The 25,985-nt window shown below is 40.6% G+C and overlaps 1 protein-coding gene across 3 annotated transcripts in view; it reads left to right on the forward strand.

Moving 5' to 3' along the window:
• The window catches only part of DCLK1 (doublecortin like kinase 1), a 289,474-nt gene that overhangs the window by 88,732 nt on the left and 174,757 nt on the right, over positions 1 to 25,985 (forward strand). The gene's annotated exons all lie outside the window — the stretch shown is intronic.

The following is a 25,985-nucleotide window of genomic DNA, read 5'->3' on the forward strand; positions in this document are numbered from 1 at the left end:
ATGCATACAAAATTTTGCTATTGGGCCCTGGGATTTCTAGTTACGCCACTGATAAGCACTATTGAAGTTCTCATGTTTAAAGAACTCCGGGTATAATTATGATTAACCCTTGCAGTGGGGCTACCCCCATACTGCAAGGGTTAAGTGCTTGTTTTCGTCTAGGGACAGAAATAACAATGGTATACTCATCTGGACTTCAGAGCCAGCTGGCTGCTACTTTGGTCCCTGCCACCTCTCCCCTCCTCCACTCCAGTGGTGGAATGTTCCTCAGCATTCTCACATCCTATACACTGTATAGAGCATGATGACTCACAGAACCTTAGACCAGCAGAGCGGAGGGGGAGCGAGGCTGAAGGGACCGGTCTAACAGACAGCCGGCTCCGAGGTTCACTTGAGTATAACGTTTTTTATTTTCAAGCATTTAACCCTTGCAGTACAGGGGTAGCCGCACTGCAAGAGATAAGAATAATTATGCTAGGAATACCCACATGCTAAGGCATGTTTACTGAAACTTGGAAAGGCTCCTCTGGAGCTGGGCTTTAAGCCTTATTTCTCAGAAGTTCAGCTCACTCTGCTCCTCCATCACATCCATAACCTTCTGATTTTCAATGAAAAAAAAACATATGATGTGACCTGGGAGGGGGAACAAGTTGAGATTAACTGCTGAGAAATAAAACGTTTGTGCTACTTCTATGAATTTTCAGTATGAATTGCTCCATAGTGCCTGCAGCTACAAAGGGCTTTTTTTTAATCCCATTTACAACTGATAGGAGTATGTAAATAATTGAATTCAGGTAGCCACAGGCAGGCCCGGCGCTACCGCAAGCCAAGTAAGGCGGCCGCCTTACGGTGCTGCAGGGTGAGGGCGGAAAAAACAGGGCATTTTGACCAGTACTTGTACTGGTCAAAATGCCCCAATGTTTGCGCTATGTTTTTTTTTCACTTACCTTCGGCGCGGTAGAGCAGTGGCAAGTCAGCGCTGGTCCGGTGGGAGGAGCTCCAGGTGGGGTCCTAATTTAGCTGGCCGGCGACTGCCTGAGGATCCCGACACGCTGACTCACCGCTGCTCTCCCGCGCCGAAGGTAAGTGAAAAAAATTAAAAAACATAGCGCAAACATCGGGGCATTTTGACAAGTACAAGTACTTGTCAAAATGCCCTGTTTTTACTGGGGGTCGGGGAGGGGAGCTGGGCGCAAAAATCCACCTTGCCTGTGTAGGCAGGAAACCTAGCACCGGCCCTGGCCACAGGTTCACATTAATGGTAAATACCACTTTTTCTTCTGCATCCCTTCTCTAGAAACCTTTGGCATAATGCTAGCAGACAATATAGTGCATGTTGATTGGCATTCCTGTCATGCATGGCGCATCAGACATACTTGTATTAAAATAAACTAAGATATCCATACTACACTCCCAGATATCCAAAGATCCTGGGGTTACCTTTTGATGTTCCATTTTTCTCATGCATCATTACACTGTGCTGTCATTTTTGTTAATTCTATAAATTCTGCATTGCTTTGTTCATACCACAATGGCAGCCTAGTGGTTTACCAGAAATATGTAGAATCCCTCTACACAGCCTTTAATAATACTCAGCCCATTACATACACATCTGTTTCTTTGGATATTGTATATACTGCAGAGTACTCAAGTATTCCCACCTTATCTTTTCAGTTTGCTTTCATGTTTTTCAGATCAGGTTTCTATCTGTTTTTTGCTTTGCTTGCAACCCATATCTCCAGTACAATGCTAGCAGCGGGAAATGTATTTCTTCTATCAAAAGCTGCTTGTTTGTAGATAGTGTTTCAATTAGATCCTGTAGCAGAAGGATTTATTAAACTGCTGGACTCCAGAATCAAAGTGCATTTTACATTTTCTTCAGTGCCAGGAAATATTATTGTACACACATGGCACTTATTTGTCAACTGCTGTTTACTGCGTAAGAGTTTAGTAAATCATTACTCAAGTTGAACTGAGAATTTCTTAGAATTAATAATTATAATGAACTATTTTTGAAATGTTGGAACAATACATCTTTATTGTAGGCTTCACCTTTCATTGCCTGAACATGGAATATCATTGGTCACCATGGGCATTGGGTCTGTATTGTTCTGTTTTTCTTTTCTTTATTTTTTTAAATAGCTTTAGGTGGTTTAATCATTTCCACATTGTACACAAGACAGTGTACCTGTCTTGCATTAGACAGGTACACTTTTTAACATCTTACTTATTCTTGGACACTATGCTAACGTTGCTGTAGTTTCCCTCGGTGGAACACTTTGTAGCAAAGAAGATTTACATGATAGCTACACCAGTGGGAAACTACAGAAGGATCCAACATGACCTTTTTGGATGTAGTGAGTCATATGTCTAGTTACAATGGATAGTGCTGTCCTTTTCAAAGCAATGTTTAATTGCACCTTGTACAAGATATTTTCCACGCTTCCTTGGTTACAGGAACAAACTGGGATAAAAAAGAAAATCCTAAAGTGGTGATTATAAATCAGGACTCCAATAATAATACTTCCTAATAATGAGCAATACTGACTTTAATCTAGATTTCTGAATGTTTCATTTAAATGACAATATTATTTAAAATAAATAAAATATACATGGAACAAAGGTCACTGGAATATATGCCATTGTCTGCTTAGTTCTCAACTTAAGTTTCACCTCTTTGTTCCTTTGAACACTATATTAGTTTAATCAAAGGAAACACCAAAGGGTTATTTGTTGTCTCTGTCATGTTTTTAATGCCATTTTCTTATTCTGTGTCATCAGAACAGGAAGTATAGAGAATTCTTCCGAGTGAGGACACAAACAGCAATGTTTGGCTGGAGTTTCACCTTAAAGCAGAAGCATTTGGAGAGCACAATCTACTCTTCTTAGAGCTGATGTAGGACACTACAGGTGTCACATGCTGGCTCTATAGATCGAGAACTAAGCGATCAAAAACCGCTGAACGCTCAGCTCATGGCTTCTCCCTGCAGAGAACATTGACTGTCAGTCACCTCTCCCCACAAGGATTCCCCCCTCCCCTGTCTGTTCCTCCATTGCTCATTGGAGAAACAGACAGGAGAGGGGGTGGGCACAGCTGGCTCTGGCTCCAGAGAGGCAGAGCCAGCTGTCAGTCAGGCAGTAGGGGGGATCATGACAATATTGCCAGTATGTTTCCCGGCTATAGCACGACTCTGCACTGTCAGCATATAGTGGGCCGTAGCCCACTAAATGCTGACTTTGGGTCACAGGAGTACTTTAGTAAATGTAATTCTGTGACCCAAAATACGTCTAAAGCCAAGAAAAAAGGTTTGGCTTTAGTTCGCTTTTAAGGCCTCATGGGGGCATGTGGTCCATACACATAAAATTCAGGCATATTTCCCTGCTTGGAAAAGCCTCAGGTGCTGCGTACAGCTGCCCATCGACATCAATGGCTGAACGGTGGGTATATGCCGGTACTTTCGTAAACTTGCCCATGCGTGTGAACATTTGTCCTGAACACAGGCTGTCTGCATTTGGAACATACATTCATACATATGTGTGAGCTTACAAATGTACCGGTGTATAGCCGCCCAGCACCTGTGGCTTTTCGTGCAGGGAAATACACACAGTCCCCATGGGTCTGTGTAAGTGAGGCCTAAAGCAGAACTTATGTCTCTTACGCATGCTTTTTTATAAAAAAAAATAACAAATGGTTTGGATGTAAAATTTAGCACAAATTTAGCACAAAGTAACGTTGTTGATAGTTAGAAAGCATTGCTAGAGGTCTATATGTTAGGCAAAATAAGGGAGAAAGTTAAAGACCATAGAGAGACACAGGGCTTCGGTTCCATAAGGGATACTGTCCAGCCAAAAGAGGGCCAGTTGGGAGCTTTGCTGATGGGATGTTAAGGCTCCCTTTATTTTAATTTCAGAACACTTCTTCTCCATACCAACAGATAATCTACATTGTTAAAACAGCCTTTATACTGAATATGTTGATTATTATAGCCACTATTTTGTAATATTTGCACCTCATGTGTCTTGTAAAATGTACACATTGCTCTTCACTGCAGTTATACTGTAGTTTGTTTTTGGTACATGACAGGCCCCCTTAAAAGTGAACCATAGTCTAAAAGAAATTACGGTGTTTGCAATATCATGATATATTTTTCACTCACATAGCTGCGAAGGTAATCACAGGATAGGAGATGTGAGATGTGTCAGGGGGTGGTTGAATTGCTGTCAGTTTTGTGAAGCTTTCATCATTATAATGTCATCAATCACATAAACCAATCCCGGTAACACGCTTAGTATGCATGACAGGTCAATTAGGGAGAGATTATTATTTTATTTCTTTTTGCTTGCAGGTTGATATCTGGAACATTGCATAACACAGCATCCTGTACACAGAGTAATTGGCACCTAAAACACTACAAATAATACTTTGCAAACCAAAGGCTCTAGTTTCATAGCTACCCCTGCTGCAGCGTTGTTATATCTGTGGACAGATTTCTTTGGTATGAAGCATTATAATAAGGAGTCACCAGGTACACTTGCCTAGGGTTCCCCATTATAATGACTCATCATATGTACAACAATATTGTATCCTTGATTGCAGAGGATTTGTAACACTGATACAAACCTGGGCACGGGTCAGAATTTGTCGCATAGGGGTGGGTCCTTGGCACATCTTCCTAATTGGCCTTTTGCTATTCCCTTCATTGCTGCGTCTACTGTTACTTTGAAGTCGTCCCACCTGTGTGCTGCTCCTTCCCCGTAACTACTTCTAAAAGTCCTCCTACCAAGCTGCTCCTACTCCTTCTACTCTTGTACATGTGGCCTTCTTCTTTAGTTCCTTCCCCACTTCAGGTTCCTCTCCTGTTTTCATTGCTTACATGCTTTATTAATCCCCTTAATTTGGACCTTTACCCCCCTTTCACTAAAAATCACAGCAACATGCAGCGCCGCATGCTGATTTAAAATCATCTTACATTCATTAGTTAAACAAACTTGTTTTTAATTTACTTACAAATAAGGTTCCTCTACTGGTCCAGTTCTGGCACAAATTATGTAATGTGCCAAAGTGATGCATCCTGGGAGGGTTACATCAGCACAGCATGGCTGGGAAATCTCATCTGTAATCTCATGAGATCTCAGGGAAAGGCATTTTCCTCCTCTGATATGATGTGCAAGGTCACTTGTCCTAGTCACATGTGCCAGAGTTATAGAAAGTAAAGGGAGAGCTAGTAACCTGCCCTTAGTTAACATGGCCACTGTCAGTAGACTAGAGAAGTAAAATGAAACAAGGTATGCAAAGAATACAAAGCCGGCAATTATATATGAGTATCTGTATGTAGATTGTAACTACTAAACATTTCTAAAGGTGTTTGTTGTTATTTTAAAGATATAATGGGTAAAGGTCCACCTTAAGCATGCCTTTTCTAACCGTGCACCCACATTGGTGGAAATCAGCTTACTTCCTGAGTGATCAATGCTGCTCTAGATGGCCATCAGATACCACAATTTAGTTGCCGATTGTAGCACTCACAGTTATTGGGCGTGATTGTTTTCAGTGTTTTGGCTTTGCTTATATTTCTGATTCTTGCTGGTTTGACCTTTTGGTCCACTACATGATATCTGGATCCACTGTTTTATTTTTACTCTTGGCACGAATGCCAGTTACAACCCCAACCCTTGTCACTGTCTACATCAGGTTGATTTGACCCTTTGCTTGTATTATTTACAGTATGCTATGTGTTTGACCATCTTCCCCCTGCACTGCAGGTTTTTTTGACTCTTGACATGAATGCCAGCTACAACCCCAACCCTTATCACTGTCTACATCAAGTTGATTTGACCCTTTGCTTGTGTTCAGTGTTTTGGGGTTGCTCTTATTGCTGATTCTTGCGGGTTTGACCTTTTGGTTCACTACATGATATCTGGATCCACTTTGTTTTTTTTACTCTTGGCATGAATGCCAGCTACAACCCCAACTCTTGTCACTGTCTACATCAGGTTGATTTGACCCTTTGCTTGTATTATTTATACTCTGTGTTTGACCATCTTCCCCCTGCACTGCATAAATACCTGGGGGGCCTGAAGTATCAGAACCAAACATATCAAGTGTACCTGAAAGGTGGCTACTATAGATGAAGAGTGCTGCAGCCCTAGTTATAGAGTCTGAGCCAGAGTGTGTACTTAAAGGAGATCCCTTAGTCCAACAAGAAATGTCCCATATATAGACTTTTTAAAAAAAATTGCTTCATCTCAGACCAAAAATATATTACTGTCTGTGAAGGTTCCCATTCATCCAAGTCATGGTATATCTGCAAAGAATAAGTCAAGGCAACTGGACTTGCTGTATTTTTCTTGAAGACGTTTCACTGGTTATCCAACCAGCTTTCTCAATTCTTTGTAAAAATATGTAGCGATAACTCCCCGCAGGGAGCTGCTGTTTGCCCGGTCTACGGGTTGATTTACAGCTGCGCCCTTTAGCACCAACCGCCCACTTCTGGTGCCCATAAATTGATGTCCACTTCAGTAGTATGATGTTAATTGAACCATTTATTGAACATCTTCTGTGGGAGAGAGGGTATATGGGGTTCTAGGTGTCTAGGGGTAACCATCAGAAGCTCCAGATTCACCGGACGTTGTAAGAGTAGCTATGCAGAGCCAAAATCCAGGAAAGAAACACTGACCATGCTCTGAAGTCCACATAGATCCAGGGCACTTCAAGAGCCTGTACTGGTTCTGGTTCTTTTCTTTCTCTCATCTCTCAGGCCTCCTCCCTGTTGGAGGTCTCAGGGAAACCTCTTCCCTCACTTCGGCCTATGCCCACCCCCAGGCCTCGGCCTAGCCTGGGGGGGCAGGCTGAACAGGCTGAGAGAGCACATGGCAGCTCCCACTAATATATGTAGTCTGTCCCAGCATGCACCACTGGCTGAAAGACACGGAGTGATTGGCTGCTGTAGAGCACATACATTACAGTTAGGGTTGCCACCTTTTCTTCAAGCGAAACCCGAACACTCTAGCGACGAGCGTACATTTTTTGGGGGGAGAATGAGTCATGGCTTATTCATATGTAAATAGCACCACCCATTCTTATGTAAATATCACAGTTGAGACTGTTTTTAGTGAATCCTGGACAGGTGGCAACACTAATTACAGTATCCACCATTGGCTGTCCCTCAATATGACAGAGTCACACTCCGCCCAGGGGGGTACAGGCAAGGCTAGACACCTGGGATTAACCATGTAATCGCCACTACAAATCCAGCAAGGCTGTCTACAGCCCAGGCTATCACTAAATGCATAGTAGTCACATCCCAAAAGTTATTTTTCTTTTAAAGGCACTTTTTTGACCGAGTGTATTAACAGAACCCACTGCTCACCAAACCATATCAATATCCTTTAAACAAAAGTAGAAGTACTATATGTTATAAGAAACATTTGATATATGTCCTGTGTTTGACCATCCCCATCCTGCCCTGGCTCTAAAATACACTGCAAAAGTACCAACATGATTCTTACAATGTGCAGTACTTATCATTTTGATGTTAATTATGGACTCTTCATATCAACTGTATAAACATCTATTGCATCTAGCTTAGTTGTCTCTTGCAACAGGTGTAAGTAATTCCTTCAGCTTCTAGCTTTTCTGCAGTGCATTCTACAAAACAACTTATTACTTTTTGCTTTCTATGTCATGTTTTCAGCAGTTTAATGTACCCGCCACCTGAGACTACTAATTTCAAAATTAGAAATCCTTTCAACTTCATTATAGGAAAATGATGTCAAGTGGGGGAGGGGGGCAACATATTAAACCCTTATATCATTACTATAATGCCAAGGTTTTTGAATTAAAATGTAAAGGGATTTTCAACTTGTAAATATATAAAACCTCCAATTGAACCTTGAATTGTAAAAGATTAGGGTGTCGGTTACTGCTGACTTAAGGATTTCATGTTATCACTCACTCTGAATGAGCCTTCTGCTGTTTGTCTTTCTATGGCAATTCAGTGACCTACTTCTGTCTAATTCTAATTAACACGAGGATCTGCTGTTAGGCAGAGATACATAGTTTATCCAACGTAATGACTGGAAGCAATACTTCCTGAAATTAGTACATTTAATACTATAGCATTGAAGGAGGTTATTTGGAATCAATCTGGATGGTAGCAGCCAAAGGAGACTTCTAAGTGATATGCAGGTGCTAATACATTTTATTCAGTGTTATACTTTACTTTAAAATTGACTTTTTTCATTTTGGGGGTAATATATGGTGGCTTTAAATATTTTCTTTTAAAATATATTGTTTGTAAATATAAATTATTGCATAATCTTCATTTTTCATATATATGACCAGCAGGTGAAGCTCTGGGGATAGGTTCACATGTACTTTTCCATCCTAATCTGCTATGGTGAAATAATACTTTACATTACAAAGCTCAGTAACTGAAGCAAAAATCAGACAGCTCCATACAAAGTTTTAATCAGAGACAGAGGGGTTGATTTACTAACCTTATAAACACACCACGAACATGTATACACCTCTGTAGTGTGTTCCCTCCCAGCATGATCTATGGGTGGAATCTAAACACCTTTGTAGTGTGTACACACCCAGCAGGTGTGTTGTGCAAAGCCCTGCATGAATTGCAAGGTGATGTTGTGTAAATTAGCTCTATGTTGTGTTGCTTGCGTTGATGAATGCAGGAATGTAAATGCATGAGCTAACCATTTTTGTCTAAACTGTGAAGCAGCATTATATATGCATCATGTGCATGATTTTTCCATATATGGCATTAGTGGAAATATGCTTTTAGAGACTTTTTGGTTGATAAATACGTTTTGCTGTGTGAAAATCACACACACCTGGTGCGTGCGTGTGTTTAGGTTAGTAAATCACCCCCAGAGAGTCTGAAAGAAAACATCTACTGTTGTGGCCTCTATTTAGAAACCCCATAGAAGGGAATTTATCAGAACTGGAGCAGACAAAATCTGGAGCAGCTGTGCATGGCAACCAATCAGCTTCTCTCTTTCATTTTCAAATCTTCACTGAACAAACTAAAGAGAGAAGCTGATTGGTTGCCATGCACAGCTGCTCTAGGTTGAAACCCTTGCGTGTTCTAAGATTGAATCTCCTCTCTTCTAACTTCTTGTTGTGTCCACGTGTTCTCAGTACTGCTCTTGTTCAAAACAACTTATTTAGAATATGGTTGTCCCCATTGGTGATTTTGGAGACTGCAATAAGGTCCCCTCTTAATCGTCTCCTTTCTAAGGAGAATACGTTTTATTGTTGGAGGCGGTCTTCATAACTCAGGCCTTCTATACCTTTAATTCATTTTGTGGCCCTTCTTTGAAATCTCTCATGCTCGAGAACATCCTTCCTGAGAGTTGGCAACCAAAATTGCACCACATGTTCAAGATGAGGCCGAACCAATGATTTATAAAGTGGAAGTATTATTCTCTTATCCCTTGCTACAATCCCTCTTTTAATGTATGACAGTATCCTATTTGCTTTGCTAGCCACTGCTTGGCATTGCATGACATTGCCAAATCTGTGATATATGAGAACCCCCCCAGGTCCCTTTCCATGTTTTTTTTACCTAATGCAGACCTCCCCCAGATAGATAGTATTTTGCGCACTCATTCTTTGCATCCATGTGCATAACTTTACATTTTTCAACATTAAATCGCATATGTCAATGTGTTGCCCATGCTTCAATTTTATCCAGGGCTTGTTGAAGTGCACATGTCTCCTGTGTAGAATTTACTGCCATACACAGTTTTGTATCGTTGGCAAAAATGGAAATCGAACTATCTATCCCAAGCTCTATGTCGTTGATGAATAGGATAAACAGAATTGGTCCCAGGACCGACCCCTGGGGCACCCCACTCTCGACTTTTGGCCAATTAGAGAATGACCCCTTTATTACTACCCTCTGGATCCATTCTTGCAGCCAGTATTCCACCCATGTGCAAACAGTTACCTCCAAACCGATAGACCTAAGTTTGTGAATCAAACGTTTGTGGGGTTCTGTATCGAATGCTGTGGCAAAGTCCAGATAAACTACATCTGCTGTTGTTCGTCTGTCTAAATTAGTACTGACCTCCTTATAAATTAATAGTTTGGTCTGACACAAAGGGGTTGATTTACTAACCTTTTAAACACACCACGAACGTGTATACACCTCTGTAATGTGTTCCCTCCCAGCATGATCTATGGGAGGAATCGAAACACCTTTGTAGTGTGTACACACCCAGCAGGTGTGTTGTGCAAAGCCCTGCAATGAATTGCAAGGTAATGTGGTGTAAATTAGCTCTATGTTATGTTGCTTGCGTTGATGAATGCAGGAATGTAAATGCATGAGCTAACCATTTTTGTCTAAACTGTGAAGCAGCATTATATATGCATCATGTGCATGATTTTTCCATATATGGCATTAGTGGAAATATGCTTTTAGAGACTTTTTGGTTGATAAATACGTTTTGCTGTGTGAAAATCACACACACCTGGTGTGTGTGTGTGTTTAGGTTAGTAAATCACCCCCAAACGGTCCTTCATGAAGCCATGTTGGTTTCTACTTATGACACCAGTTTTATTCACGAATTCCTGCATGTAGTCCCTTATCATGCCTTCAAATATGTTGCACACTATTGACGTTAATGGGATACATGAATGCATTTTAAGATTTAACTCCTGCGTTTAGTGTCACTTTAAGTGACCCCTTCCACTTTACTATTGATTAGTGAGGCTGTCATTCATAGTGATTGGCCAGGGAAGCAGGCAGACAAAGAGATGTTGATAGTTAGTCACTAATTGGCTATCAGAGCTCCCCAGAGTGAGGTTCTATAGCCATTAGTACCGCTATAGTTTGATTAGCTGTACTTTAAAATAAAAACCAATGATGCCCTCCTCTACAATGCTAAACCAAGAATTATAAGTACCTCCTTCCTGAGGCAAAGACAGTTTTGAGTCTGGAAGAGGGTTTATAGGCAATAATGGCACTCTGTTTAGCACATGTGCTAGAACTGGAGACTGGGCATTGCCCTCTGTGGCCAGATAGCATTTACTAGAATGGGTCATGAGGCCATTGTAATGAAACCTGCGAGCCCTAAGGGTGATAACCTAAGGCTGGCCAGACAATGTAAACTGTCCCTTCATGACAGAGGAACTTAGTTATATTTAGTTTTTGGCTGCAGAGGCTGGGGGAGGGGTAGATGATCCTCATTTTGTCTAGGAAACCTATGTTATCCATAAAGCTTTGTATATCGATCAATACAACTTTCAGGTCTGCCTGAACCCCTCAGATCCGACCATGCTATATTTCCTTTAATCCTAACAAAATCCTAACAAAAGGTTCCCAGAAAATGAAATGTTGTTATTTTGAAATGTAGTTTATTTGGCTTTTAAAGCGTGAATTGTTCTGCAAAAACAAAACTGCATTTGCAAATGTAACCATGACATTACCTCCCATTTGAGCCATTGTTCTGTGTTTTTCTGTACACACGTCTGTCCATGTGGCATGTAGGTGGCTGAATCTTGTAAGTCAGTGCCATCTTCTCCCACCATGGAATTCTCCGGATCGCTGTGCCAGTGTTTTAAATCCCTCGTCCCTTCAGCCATCTGTTGGCATTTTATTGCCGGGATGTACATAGCGATGGACATTAAATATGCATGCTGTGTTTAATGCAGCAGTAGTTCAAAAGAGCAAAATAAAACTCTTCTAGAATACAAAGACAAACCATTCATTATATTCAGCCTCACTTTTTAACATGCACACACTGCGCTGCCTTTAGAGGTCTGAAGATTATGATTGGTGGACTAGTGCAGCCCAGACAGTTCGTATGCAATCAACACACCTTAATTTATTATGAATACAAAGAAAACAAAGGGCCCTGCTGCAAGATTTTTTCTCGGACCACCAATCTAAGGGAGGATTCTACACTCACCACCAATGTAACAGAGGTATTACTAGTTACAGTGCTCCCCCCTCTGCTAACTTCTACATCTGCTAACTTCTACATCCCGATCCAACTCCTCTGTGCTCAATGCTGCACCCTCTCTTCTTATTTCTGCATCTACATCTTTGCTTGCATGACTGTTTACATCCCCTCATCTGGGGAGCCTTCAGTGGTGGTGATGGTGGGCCGGACTTCTGGTCGGGGAATTTACACATTAATGAGCAGCAGATTTTACATTTAAAGAAGAACTACAGGAAATGTTTTTATTAACCCTTGCAGTGGGACAATCCCTGCCCTGCAAGGCTTAAGTGTTCGTTTGTGTCTAGCTTAAAAAAAAAAGTTAGACTCACCCGGAGCTCTGAGCTGGCTTCTTCTTAGACCAGTCCTTCCAACATCTCTCCCGCTTCTCTGTAGCAGTCTGAAGTCCCGTAAATCATTAACACAGTCTATAGAAATGAGAACGCTGAAGAAGATTCCAGTGCTGCAGGGAGCGGAAGACAGGCTTGAGGCAGTGCTGTGAAAGCTGGCCAGCTCGGAGCTTCAGGTGAGCATATTTTCTTTATTTTAGCACCTAGACACAAATGAGCACTTAACCCTTGCAGTGCATGTGTCGCCCCACTACAAGGATTCATGAAACAAAATCCTGGATTTCTTCTTTAAATAAGCTGTTGTATTTACATATGAATGACCCTCGGGTCATTCATATGTAAATCCTGGCTCATTTATTTGTAAATTCCGCTGCCCATTCATATAATGAGGTGTATGCAGATTGTAGGAAGGCGGGATGAGCAATGATAGGCTCAGCCAGCTTCACCGTGTTCTCAAGGCAAAGCCCAAGATAAAGGATGGGAGGGATAGGGACAAAAGGCAGGACACATCCGGGACAATTGGCAACTGTGTAAGTGGTGCATGCTAGGACACACGGCAAGCACCTGCAGTGCCAGGTGCTTGCAGTGCACCTGGCACTGCAAGCTGTTCTTCAATCTGCGGTCTATTGAACTTTGAACTTCATCTGCCATACAGTTGCCCACTCCCCGATTTTATCCAGGCCCTCCTGTAATGTTATAATGTCTAAATCTGTGTCTACTACCCTCTCAATTTTTGTATCATCAGCAAACACTGAGACATGGCTACTCACTCCCTCCCCGATATCATTAACAAATAGGTTAAAAAGCATTGGACCCAGCACAGAACCCTGGAGCACACCACTCATGACTTCTGCCCAGACTGAAAAGGTGCCATTTACTGATACTCTTTGTGCACGTTCTCGTAGCCAGTTTTCTAACCACGTGCACACTAATTCATCTATGCCCATAGTCCTTAGCTTGTATAACAAGCGTTTATGTGGCACCGTATCAAAGGCTTTGGAAAAGTCCAGATATATTACGTCCACCGTCCTCCCTCCATCCAGATGTTCTACTTACCTCTTCGTAAAAGGTCAGCAGGTTGGTCTGGCAAGAACGATCCTTCCTAAATCTGTGCTGGTTATCAGTTATTATGCCCTGATCCCGGACAAATTCCACTAAGTAGTCCTTAATAATTCCCTCTAACAGTTTACATACTATGCATGTATGTATTGGAAGCCATGTGAGGTTATCAACTGATCAAGGGAGGAGGTGTAGATAGAGAAGAGAAGGGATTCCAAGGGCAGAGCCTTGGGGGACCCCTGCAGGAAGAGGAGGGGAGGAGTTAGATTTGTAGGTGACACTAAAGGAGCGCTTAGATAGGTAGGAGGAGAACCATGAGAGAGCAGAGTCTTGCTCAACTCTCCACAAAGTCAGCCCCCTCCACAACCACTATTGCTCCAACCCCTTCAAACCCTTTTTTTTTTAAATTCAAAGCAATATTTTACTTACCTGGGTTTGCCATTCATGTCCCTTGCCTGTGCCACTTTTGGGAGTGAAGAATAGTGATCCAGCTCTGCAGTCCGGGCCTTTAACCTGCCAGTCTTGTTACCAGCCCTCTTTGTGACATCATCACAGCACTGCAATCAACTGAGACAATGGGAGTGTTCATGTTACTAAGGCAGCAACATAGACAGCCAAAGAAGGACCCTCCCACTCTGCAATGCAGGAGGTTGAAGACTCAGGACACTGCAAGGGTTAAATTTCACGTTTTTGTCTAGGTTAAAAAAAAGTTATACTCACTCGATCCTCAGAGACAGCTGGCTGTCACAGTGTTCCATCTTGCCCTATGCTGCAGCAATGGTATGTCCCTCAATGTCCTCACATCCTATACACTGTATAGAACATGATGACCTCAGGGACCTTAGACTGCTGCAGCGGAGGGGGAGTGAGGCTCCAGGGATCGGTCTAAGAGCAAGCCGTCTTCGAGGATCAGGTGAGTATAACTTTTTTATGTTTTGAACCTAGACAAAAGGAAGCAGTTAAGCCTTGCAGTGCGGGGGTATTCAAAGTGCATGGGTTAATAGCATTTGTGCCTGGAGTTCCACAGCTGTTGTTTTCAGACGACACACAACCCTCTCACTCCTTTGCAGCTTGTTTATTTAAAGTAGATATGTGGCCAATCTATGGAATTTAGACTAGAAGCTTACTCCCAATCATGGACAGTTACATGTTTTACTAATGTGGGCCATTTTTACTCCACAAAATTCAACCCTCTGTTTATTTTAGGAGTTTGACATGTCATGACTTCAGCACAGTATTGGAAACTAATATGATATTAATTTACCTACTTGGTATTCTGCTTGGATGTTTAACAGAAAATGTTGTGTCACAGCGCCACCATGTGGAAATCGTGGTGGTTGCAATTTAGTTGATAACCAGCTGGCAAATCTCTTTAAAATGGAAAGGCATTTGCTTCTTTAAGATTTCAGGGGGAACAAGCTTAGAAAATTAGCAAAAAAAAAATCAAATTGTTTTTCTTAAAAATAAGTGACCCTCTGTGGTCATAAGTGGCACAATAAAAGTGGATGGGTTGCGCGGAGCAGAACTGAACTCTGGTACTAGAATGATGCTATTGTTGCTGATCTTACATGACCTTTGCGATTGCTTGTGACAATTATATTAATAAAAGTGCTCAGCACATTGTGGTGTAATATTAATAAAAGTGTATTTAAGGAGCTTCCATACAGTGGGTGCTATTTATACCCATACAGTGGGCGCTATTTATAAAAAAAATTGGCAAAGTGGAATTTGTATGTTCCGAGTTTATCACTTTCTTGGAGACTGTTGGCCAGCTATTTTTCTCCATTGTTATATTTTCAAAGTGGTGAAAAGGATTCGTAAGGGTGCCAAAAGAACTAGAGCATGTTCCCTTTGTTGGTAAACAAAACAAGCAAATTCACTTTCCCTTTCCTTTACAAACTCCCCAAAAGTACACTAAACTGTCATATGCAGGAAAAATATTTACTATAGAAAAGCCAAATTCCAAACAAAAACAAAAAAAAAACCATAACGCATATTAATAAAGAAAGATAATTAAAAGTTGTTGTGGTCAAATGTATCTTGATTAATTTTTAATAAACATAAGATATATCATCATATAACTATCCAGACTGATAAACAACAGATAACTTAGACAACAATTATATTATATTATATGTAATATCAGTAGTTACAGCAACTATACCTACATTTATTATGGGCGTTGAATTTCCTCTTATTGCTGAACTTAAAGTAGAACTGTGGCCAAGCTATAAGTATTCAAATATTTACATATTAACAGTCTGTAAAGAAGTCCTCACTAACCTCTGTAGCTGCAGACACTGTGAAGAAAGTATTCCTCAAATTTTCAAAGAAAAACAATGATATGGGTCAAGACGGGTACCCCCCTCTTCCTGTACTCTTACTCTGTGTTTACATTGGAGATTAGAAAGCTTGCAGGCTGCCAACCGCCTGCAAGGAGAAAGAGCAGAATGAGCTGAACTGCTGAAATGAAACTCAAAATACATTCTGATGTAAACTTTGAAGATGAATCATTTCACAGTACCTGCAGCTACCGATGACAGTAAGTACTGTGTAAGGCTAATTTCTGGTTGTAAAGAGTAAGTATATACTTGAATGTCTATAGTTTGGCCACAGGTTCACTTTCAATACCACGTCCAGCTGAAGAGTGGCAATGCTTTACATAGTTAGTCAGGTTGAAAAGACAGAAGTGCATCGAGTTCGCCTTATAGGCGTGGAAAAAAAAGAAAGAAAAACCTACTAAAACAGAACACTATGCCCACAGTGTCCCACAGTTGATCCAGATGGATTTGTATGATGACTGATGAATTCAGTACAACCAGGGCCGGTGCTAGGATTCGTGCCTAAAAAGGAAAGGTGCATTTTTGCGCCCCCCTCCCCGACCCCCTGTAAAAACAGGGCATTTTGAGAAGTACTTGTACTTGTCAAAATGCCGTGATGTTTGCGCTATGGTTTTTTGTTTTTTTTCACTTACCTTCGCACCGAAGGTAAGTGAAAAAAAACAAAAAACCATAGCGCAAACATCACGGCATTTTGACAAGTACAAGTACTTGTCAAAATGCCGTGATGTTTGCGCTATGGTTTTTTGTTTTTTTTCACTTACCTTCGCACCGAAGGTAAGTGAAAAAAAACAAAAAACCATAGCGCAAACATCACGGCATTTTGACAAGTACAAGTACTTGTCAAAATGCCGTGATGTTTGCGCTATGGTTTTTTGTTTTTTTTCACTTACCTTCGCACCGAAGGTAAGTGAAAAAAAACAAAAAACCATAGCGCAAACATCACGGCATTTTGACAAGTACAAGTACTTGTCAAAATGCTCTGTTTTTTTCCGCCCTCCCCCTGCAGCGCCGTAAGGCGGCCGCCTGACTTGCCTTGCGGTAGCGCCGGGCCTGAGTACAACAACGTCACCATTTCTGTTGCTGCATCCCATTGGAGTATTTTGTGGTAATTCAGCCTTTTCCAGAAGCTGGCATTCCTATACAGCTGCATGATCCTTAGCACCACCCCTTCTCACTGCTGATTGACACCTGGAAGACTAAGGACATCTACTGGCACAAAACAATAGCTGTGGGGGACAACTGGAATAGAGGTGAGTATTGTAGCAAAAGCTGTATTTTTTTTTAAAAATAGGTGCAGAGCATTAAAACAAAAACTGGAGTTCCGCTTTGAACCAGGCACATCTGTACTTTTTCAAAGCCTATGGATTACTGAACTGGAGTTCCGCTTTGAACCAGGCACATCTGTACTTTTTCAAAGCCTATGGATTACTGAGCATGCTCTGGATTACTGAGCATACTCTCGATCATCGCAATCCCGCCCCCCTGAGGGGCATTCTTCCGATGACCGCAATGCTGAACAGCTCTTGCCTCACTATGTGAGGTGACACAAGCAGTGGGAAGCCTGCTGCTTTGTAACCTAACTTAGCTGTCAAAAGCCAAATGCAGCGACACTTGTAATTAACAGGCAGCGCTCCGTCCATGACAGGTTACACAGCGGGGAGGCTTTCCATGCTGTGTAACCTGTTACAAGTCGATCTGAATGGAGAAAAAGCTGTCAGCTTCAGACTTGAAGCTAACAACTTTTTCCTCCATAATACTAGGTGAGTGTCTGCCTCAGCTTCCTCCCCTGACCGCATGTCCCTGCTCTATGGGAATGCAAAAGCAGTTTGAAGCAGGTCAAAATGAAGCCAACTGGAGGTCAAATGTATCTGTTAGTGAATTCTGAATGATCTCAGAAGCGACTCTAACTAATGGCAAAAGCATGCTTCATTTGCAGACCAAAGCACATCAACACTGGTCCTAAGCCTCGGCCGATATCACATAGATTGTTTTTAAAATGTATTGAAATTGTAATCGGCTGATCTTGAATGGGTACCTAAAGTGGTTGATATACTAAAACAGGGATAAATACTTTTCAGTTTTGAAGTTATGGTTACTTCACTTATTTGCTTGCATGTTTTTCCCTTGCTCATGATTGGGAATTCAGTGTAAACATGGCTTCACTTTAATAGCTAAGCTTGGTGAGCAAGTTGAATAAGTGAGCAAGATGAATAAGCAGAGTGAGCTTCACTCCATAGCTATAGGCTATTTGCCTCTATAATGCAGTATTAGAGGAAGGAGTAACATGCACAATTTTTAACACCAAACTGTAATTAAAGCAAAGCTCCAGTTATTCTTTGGGCACTCCCATCCCCTCCTGTGGGTTAGTGGTTAGTAAAGCAAGCACAAGTCACCTCAGCTTCAGCATTGTCCCCAGAGTCCTGCCTGATTGTCCAGCATAGCTGCTCTTCCAGGCTGAATAACCGACTGGAGTTCTTTTATAAAGAGTGACCTAGTTAATTCTTGTTGTCTATCTGCTAGATGTTGTATCTGGTACAATAATTGTTTGTGCTTTTCTTTAGCACAGATTTTTTGTGTATATTTTAAACAAAGTAGCCCTGTCTGTGGCTGGGTACAAGTCATTGGGAGCAACCACGGCACCAGATGGGGGAGCTGGTATTCAATGCACCCAGAAGTATTTGATGCCTGCCCTGCAGTGGGCAGTTATCTGCTACACTTTAAGACACGGGCTGTTGGAAAGATAAGTATACAGGTAGGGGGTTACTTTAGTTTTAACCCTGTAGTCACTTTACGGCAGTTGTTAGGGTGTGACAAATTGCATTTTAAGAAAATGGTAATATAGGTGGTGCCAAAAGTCTCTTGTTTTAACTGCCGCCTGTATTTAGCCAAAGACAAATGTGTTGTTTGTATTAGTAAACTCTTTGGATTAAATATGTATGCATTATACATACTGTATATTGCATTGACTACAGGTAACTACGTTTTGGAAGACAAATAGCTTGGTTTCTTTGCTTTTATTTTCTTGATGGTTGCGTACCCTGCTGCAGTGCTGTCTATTAAGCTTTTTGCAGACACTAGGTAATGTTATGATTCTGTGGCTCTAAACTTATACCTTAAAGTGAAATAGCCCCATACCGCTGAAATATATAGAAAATCTGTCCTGATTGTGCTTACTGTAGATCTAAATCCAACCACTATAATCTCATGTAAGCGTTCATGTAATTTGAATAGTTATTTTCATACTTCTTAAATTTCAATCTTCATGAAAATAATTCTTCATAACTCTGCCTTAAAAAAAAAGCCATTTTTTTTGTTATAGAGTGACAACTGCACTCCTGTGTTGTCACCCTGTCACATGCACTCCCAGTAGAAACCTCAAGATGCTATACTAAGTTCCTATAACATAGACCACATTTGTGTCCTGAATTTGCTAAATGGTAAGTAATGTCTCCTAAATAAGAAAGCTTTCAGTTGAATAGGGAGCATTAGAAGTTTTTTTTAAATATCTCTATTTACAAATCACCTTTTAGAACATTTTACTTCTCAAAGTTCACTTTTGTTAGGCAGGTTCTCCTAGTCTTGCTGTAACCCCCATCTTTATTGAATTTGAGTGGACATTTTCTCAAAATAAATACCTGTTTGTAGCTCTTGATTTTTTATCATTCATCATGTTGGTCTTTTAAGGCTAATAAATTCCAAATAGGACACATGTCTAGTAAAATCTATTCCAATTGTATTGTCATTGTGTTTAGCAATGAATCCCCTGAACAGAGCTGGAAGACTCTCCCATTACAAAAATGCATTGCTATTTAATCAGGTCCACAGTAGTTTGTGAAAGATATTCATGCATGTTTTTGAGAAGACATGAAGGTTCTCCCAGCCCCCAAAGATAATGTTTAAATACGTACAGTCACAGGAAGCCCCCATTTCCTCTCCTGTTAATTGATTATATATGCAGACACTAAACAGGAAACAGTTATGTCCTAAAACTAATTTACAAAGGCTGGGATGTGTAGTAAAATGACATATTCTTGATTTTAAAAAATGAGGAAAAGGCTGCAAACTTAATTTGTGATCTAGTTTACCATACAATGCCTCATCATCTAGGCTAGCCAGGAATGTTTCCTGAAGATATACTTATCCCTGCAATGTGTTTACAAAGACCCCGGTGTCTGTGAGATATGAGAATAGTGTCTGCATGAAAGCTCAGCCATTTAGATTTTCATTCCCAGACCCAACTGGAAGATGTGATGGTGTCTGACTTTTATTACGAACATCAGGAGGTTTGTAGAATGTCCATACTGTGGAATATTTTTTGAACAAGAAAAAAAATGTAATGATAGTGGCACAGATCTTGGACAGGGCATGGGTGGTATGTGTGAAGTGTTAATTGCACTTAACTCCGTATTGTCCTTTCCAATATACATTTGATTATTGCTCCGTATTTGACTCAGCATCACTTGCTGTACTTATAGTATAGTGTCTGCAAACAGAAATAGCCCATCTAGGGGATTTTTAAAGAAGAGGTTGTGCGCACAACAAATACTTCAGAGGAGCGGGAACAGGTAAGTATATGATTTCAAAGGAGTGCTGGGAGAGGGCACTTGTTCTAATAAGAATAACTTTACTAAAAGTACAACCTTGTAACGGGCGACCATTTAAAAAAAAAACAATTATTTATTAATTTTACGCCAATACAAAATAAGAAAAATTTACACATAACATCAAGTCATTCACAAACACTCAACAAAATTCTTTTTAAAAAAACTCCCCCAAATGAAATTTAACAGTTTTCCAAAATGTTAAAAAAAAAAAAAAAAACCCTCTATTTTACTATATTATTCCTACTAAGTACCTTTATGCTATTATACTGCAAAGGTCACATTTACATATACTGTTCCCTATATACAGCTTCTAGAAAACCTGAATTAGGAGAGGAGAAATGGAATGGAGTATTTAGTGCACTTACTTCCTCCCTATGTGACTTCTTAACACTATTTGATGAGTAAATTATATGTGTATAAACTTTTCTACTAACATCCCTGTGAACGAAAACATGTATATCCATTTTACAACACTAATTATATTAAATACTGTGTAAAAATATCAAGCAACCCAAAAACTTTGTGCTCATCTGCCAATATCCTTATGGATCAAATATCCCCTTTCCCTCTTGTGCCAAGTAGGGAAAATATATAATTCCCCCTCCTATCTATTGATAACATTTGATATTTGAAGTGATATACCAAACCCTAAATTTATTTTCCCCTCATACCCTACCCCCCTACCCCTCTCTACTCCGCGATCACATCCCACCTTCATTCTCTTCTCCTCTCCCTTATTCAGTATATCTTCCCATACTTTAAGCAGTATCTAGCTAATTACATTATACAAACCTATAGTCTACAGTCCATTAACCTTGTAACGTAATGTATATTTGTTTTGTATGCATTTCCTTTATTTATTCATTATAGCCGTGCTTAGAAAAAAACACTAAATCAGGATGATAGGAAATGTTGCATAAGAACATTATGTAGTCTTTTAATCGGCTAGCAGGTGTAGCTTTCAGCTCCTTTTCAAATATGTTCTTGTTTTCTTCACCACAGGTTGTAAAAACTTGTTGTTTACTAATGTTTAGCAATAGGTAAAAATGAAATTTAAACACACAGTTGAATGAGGCAGAGGTGTAGCAACTTTCTTTGAGGTTCCAGTAAAAGTAAAAGAAATTTAAGGTAGTTTAAGGTAGTTTTGCTGTGCTATCTTTACAGCTAACACATAGTGCTCCGAGAATCCTTTGTCACGTGTCAAGTATTTTTAAAACAAATGATGTATATATTAAGAAATATGTGTAAAACAGTTATATGTGTATAAAATAGTTAACAAAATACACTTCTTCTAACAAAATGTAAAATTGAATTTACCTCAAACCATTATACGTATTCCTTATACAGATAAAATATCGAGGGAGTTCATTGATTCCATGAGTTGGCAGGGCAGGTCTCCCAGTGTAATCACTAGAGTTCTGCTGCCCGTTTGACAGCCACCTTCTGTGTAACCCACCCACCCAACTCCAAAGGCTTTGTATTCGGTCAGGAGTGCGATGGGTTCCGTTTGAATAAGGAACGTTGATACCACCCCTTAAAAGCAACCTTACTGGTTGTTCTCTCTCCCACTTTCCTCTGTTAATATAATACATGATACCTTAAGCACCAATGTTATACCAATGATCAAAAAAATCCCAACATGGCTCTGGACAGCCTAAACAACTTTTGCCCCATATCTAACTTAAGGCTGTGACACACTGCAGGCGTAGCGATGCGAAGCAAAGCGAAAAGATTGCAACCTTCCACTTCGCACCGCACCGCAGCTTGTCTACACTGTAGTTTGTACCGTATTTTTTCATGGTTACCTCTACAGATTCTGCTTGTCATGGATTAATTATTTCATGTTTAATTATTTAATAAATAAATATTCTTTGTTGATTCTGAAATATATTTAAATTATTTTAAATTAATTATTATTTAAATATTTCAATAATTAATATTTCAATAAATAACAGATGAGTGCTGGATAGGATACCACTACCACACTGGATAGGATACCACTTGGCTGGTTGCGTGCTGACGCTTTGTGATGCCTTCATTGCATCGCGTGCTGTGATTGGCTGGAGATGAACTTTTTCATCTCTCGGCGCTGCGCTACGCATGCTGTCGCCGAGCAGAGCGGGGGATCAGAACTCACTAGACACACTGCTCGTGAAGGACCGCGAGTTGCCGCTCACCTGTGCGCCGCGCTGCTTCTCCTGCAGTGTGTCACGGCCTTTACCCTTCCTTGCTAGAATGTGCTGTCATGTCCCAATTGCATAATCACCTGACTGTAAATTACCTGCTTGAACATATTCGATCGGGTTTTCAACAACTGCACAGCACAGAAACTGCCTTGGTCCAAGTCACTAATGACCTCTTAAAAGCTTCCGATTCCCGCTTCCGATTCTTATTCTTCTTGACCTCAGTTCTGCTTTCACACTGTAGATCAAGGGTTTGGGAACCTCCAGCTGTGGTGAAACTACAAATCCCATGATGCATGTCTCTGAGAGTCATGCCTGTGGCTGTGAGAATCGTGCAATGGCTCATGGTATTTGTAGCTTCATCACAGCTGGAGGGTTTGAAGGTTCCCCACCCCTGCTATAGATAATTTATTCCTACTCTCTCACCTTAAAACCATGCTTGGTTTCAGAAATTGCTATCACTAGGGGTTCATTTATAAAACTTCCTGTACTTTATAGTTCCATCTAGCACGCTAGTGCCGTGTAAACAGAATCCTCCCTGCAGAATGCTGGGAAACTTTTATCAATCAACCTCTTTGTCTCCCGTGGTGGATAACTGTTTGAAATTGGTTAATTTAACTTCTGGTGTCCCTCAGAGCTTTATATTGGGCCCCCTACTTTTTATTCTGATATACATGCACACTAACCGCATTCTAATTTGGCTGTTGCTTTCCTATCCAACTGTATCTGTGACATAAAAAATATGGATGACTCAATATTTCGTTCAACTAAACTGTGACAAGAATGAAGTCTTGCTTATTGGCAGTAGAACAGTAGAAAGGCATCATGGCACACTCACAAACCAGCATGTAAAACAACTTGTCTCACCACTAAGGACAATGACAGAGGTTTGGATACACGTCTTCTGCAAAGGATGTGTAAGCCGCACTGCCGCGCCAAGGCACCTCTTATAGTGCGGTCGTCTCACCACTAAGGACAATCTCTGTCATTGTCCTTAGTGGTGAGACAAGTTGTTTTACATGCTGGTTTGTGAGTGTGCCATGATGCCTTTCTACTGTTCTACTGTTCAAAGCCCATTTCGTGTGCACCTTACTGTATAACTGGTAACAAATTGTTGAGTGCGTTTGTCGTTTGTTTTGCTTTGCTTATTGGCAGCCCCCCAGGAACTATGTTAAACCAGTCCTGTATCTCAATCTGCAGCTCTATTTTAGCTGTTTATTTAACTGCTCATGTAAGCTATTAAATGCGTGTTAACTCATTTCCGTGGGTGTTTTTGAAATGCAAAATTAAAAAAAAAATGTTGCGTGCCAGAAACATAATTATAATACCTATATGAAAGAAAAACATAAAAAGAGCATTTTTGATACAAATGTTGATTGTATATCACACTTGTTTAACCATGTTGTACCACCTCCCCTTATCCTTTTTAATTGTCTTCAAACAATCCCTACGGCAGGTCAACAACAGTTGTCATCTCTGTACCCTGCATGGGCCTTGCCACTGTACCTGCAGATGTGCAAGCTTCACCTATCTGAGCTTGAGTGTAGTTCTTCTTATCCTGCCATTGCTCTCCAACTTCATTAAACTCATCTTGTTGAATCTTTTTGCAAAGAGACTCAAACTCTCAAGTTAGTTTCTTGCTGTGTTGCATGTGTTGGATTTGTTTTGAGTAGTACTCAAAAGTAGTACTACCACGCAGGGAGCTGTGACTGACAGTCACCACTCACTGCAGGGAGACGATCGGGAAGTGAGCGGATCGGTGCATGTTTCTGCTCACTTCCCGATCAATAGAGCTGACCTGTGACACCTTCTTTGTCACAGGTCGGCTCTAACTATAAGGATGAGTGGATATCACTTACCTCCTAGTTCTTCTTTAACTCTGGAAATTACATAATCTTGACCTGGCCAATCAAGATGAAAGATGCCAAACCCAGAAGAATACAAAGGCAAAAATGTCAGCAGCAGCAAAAGAACGTCGAGGGAGAATGTTTCAGCAATGAGCACTGGAATTGTCCCTTTGGCAGGTACGTCTGCCATAATGTACAAATATGCTGTACATCCTGGAACATTATTGCTATTGCTATGAAAAGAGTTTACTTCTGCTTTAACAGTCCAGTTGTCAAATTATATCATGCTAGGCAGTCCCTTACAAATTTCAGTCTGTAGACTAACAGTCTTCTGCACTGTGATGAGAGTTTGTTAATCTACGTCTTGAGTTTGACAAATAGCAGATGCCATTGTGCGCAATTGCTAACTGTCAGTTGGAGCTGTATCATACCAATCACATGCAGGCTGGTGGCTTAATTCACAAAACAAAACCTCACCCTAGCATCCTGTAGGCAGTAGGCAGTAGCCAGTAGTGGCAGTGGAACCAATAGTGGTGATCTCTAACCATCTCGTGTAACATGTCCCTAGTCTATGACCGTCTCTCGCAGCATGTCTCCAACCACACCTGTAGCATATCCACCGTCCTTGAACAACGCCTGAAGGATGTCCAGGCTCTAAAAAGTCTCCTATAGCACTATGTATACATATTATGTGTGGCCCCTTGGTAATGTCAATTTCCACAGTTAAGGACCCCTATACCTTAAAGGTGATCACCACCAAGTGGCTTGGTAAGTCAAGTCTGTTGCACCTTTCTCCAAATATTGTACAAAGCTAAGGCAATATCTTTTTGAAGTACAGTTTATTGTTTAGTTAGGTAGGGAATGGGACGAATAGTGTGGGATTTATGGAGTGATGGTAATCAAAGAAAACATTTTTTTTCTTTAAAAAATGTAGGATTACACATTAGTCCTAGAGTTATAGATAAGTGCATGTGGAACTTAAGTGAATTCTGAAAAAGATTATGTCAGGTAGTGTTTTATGACAGGAGAGACTGTAAACAGGCTATTTATAAGTTATTTGCAAGGCTGTTCACCCTGCAAATATCTGTGAAAGTTTGTTCTGTGCAGATATATATCAAAGTTAATATTCTTTAGTTTTTTTTTTTCTTTACAAGTGAATTAATTTGTTTTTTTTATGTAATATTGCATTATGGCCAAAAGATGGAGATGAGGAGCATAAAATAATAAACTAAAAGCGTATTTTCTATGCTCCTTAGCCGCCATCTAGTGGCCATAATGTGAAATTACATAACAAATTGAAAATTCATTCCTGTGGCCATCCTGGCCAGACAAAATATCTTAAAGTCCATTTGCACCTTTGTAAGTGATTTGCATGTATTGTGGCAATGAAGAGGTGCAGTGATGATTTATACATGTGCACATTTTCATGACTCACATTGCAGGCTTTCTTATTTTTTTTCTAATTAAAGTTTTATTATATTAGGCCTTGTGTGTAAATGCAGAGCTGGTGTTTATTGATCATATTACAATGGGTGACAGGGAGGGGGGCAGCGGATTACAGCCTAATTACCATCCGACCCCGGGGAAGGACGTAATTTCCTGTGGAGAAAATTTAGAATTGTTAGGCTTCAGGCCTAAT

Source organism: Nanorana parkeri, unplaced genomic scaffold (assembly GCF_000935625.1).
Source record: "Nanorana parkeri isolate BGI_ZX_2015 unplaced genomic scaffold, ASM93562v1 scaffold8, whole genome shotgun sequence".
Classification (NCBI taxonomy): domain Eukaryota; kingdom Metazoa; phylum Chordata; class Amphibia; order Anura; family Dicroglossidae; genus Nanorana; species Nanorana parkeri.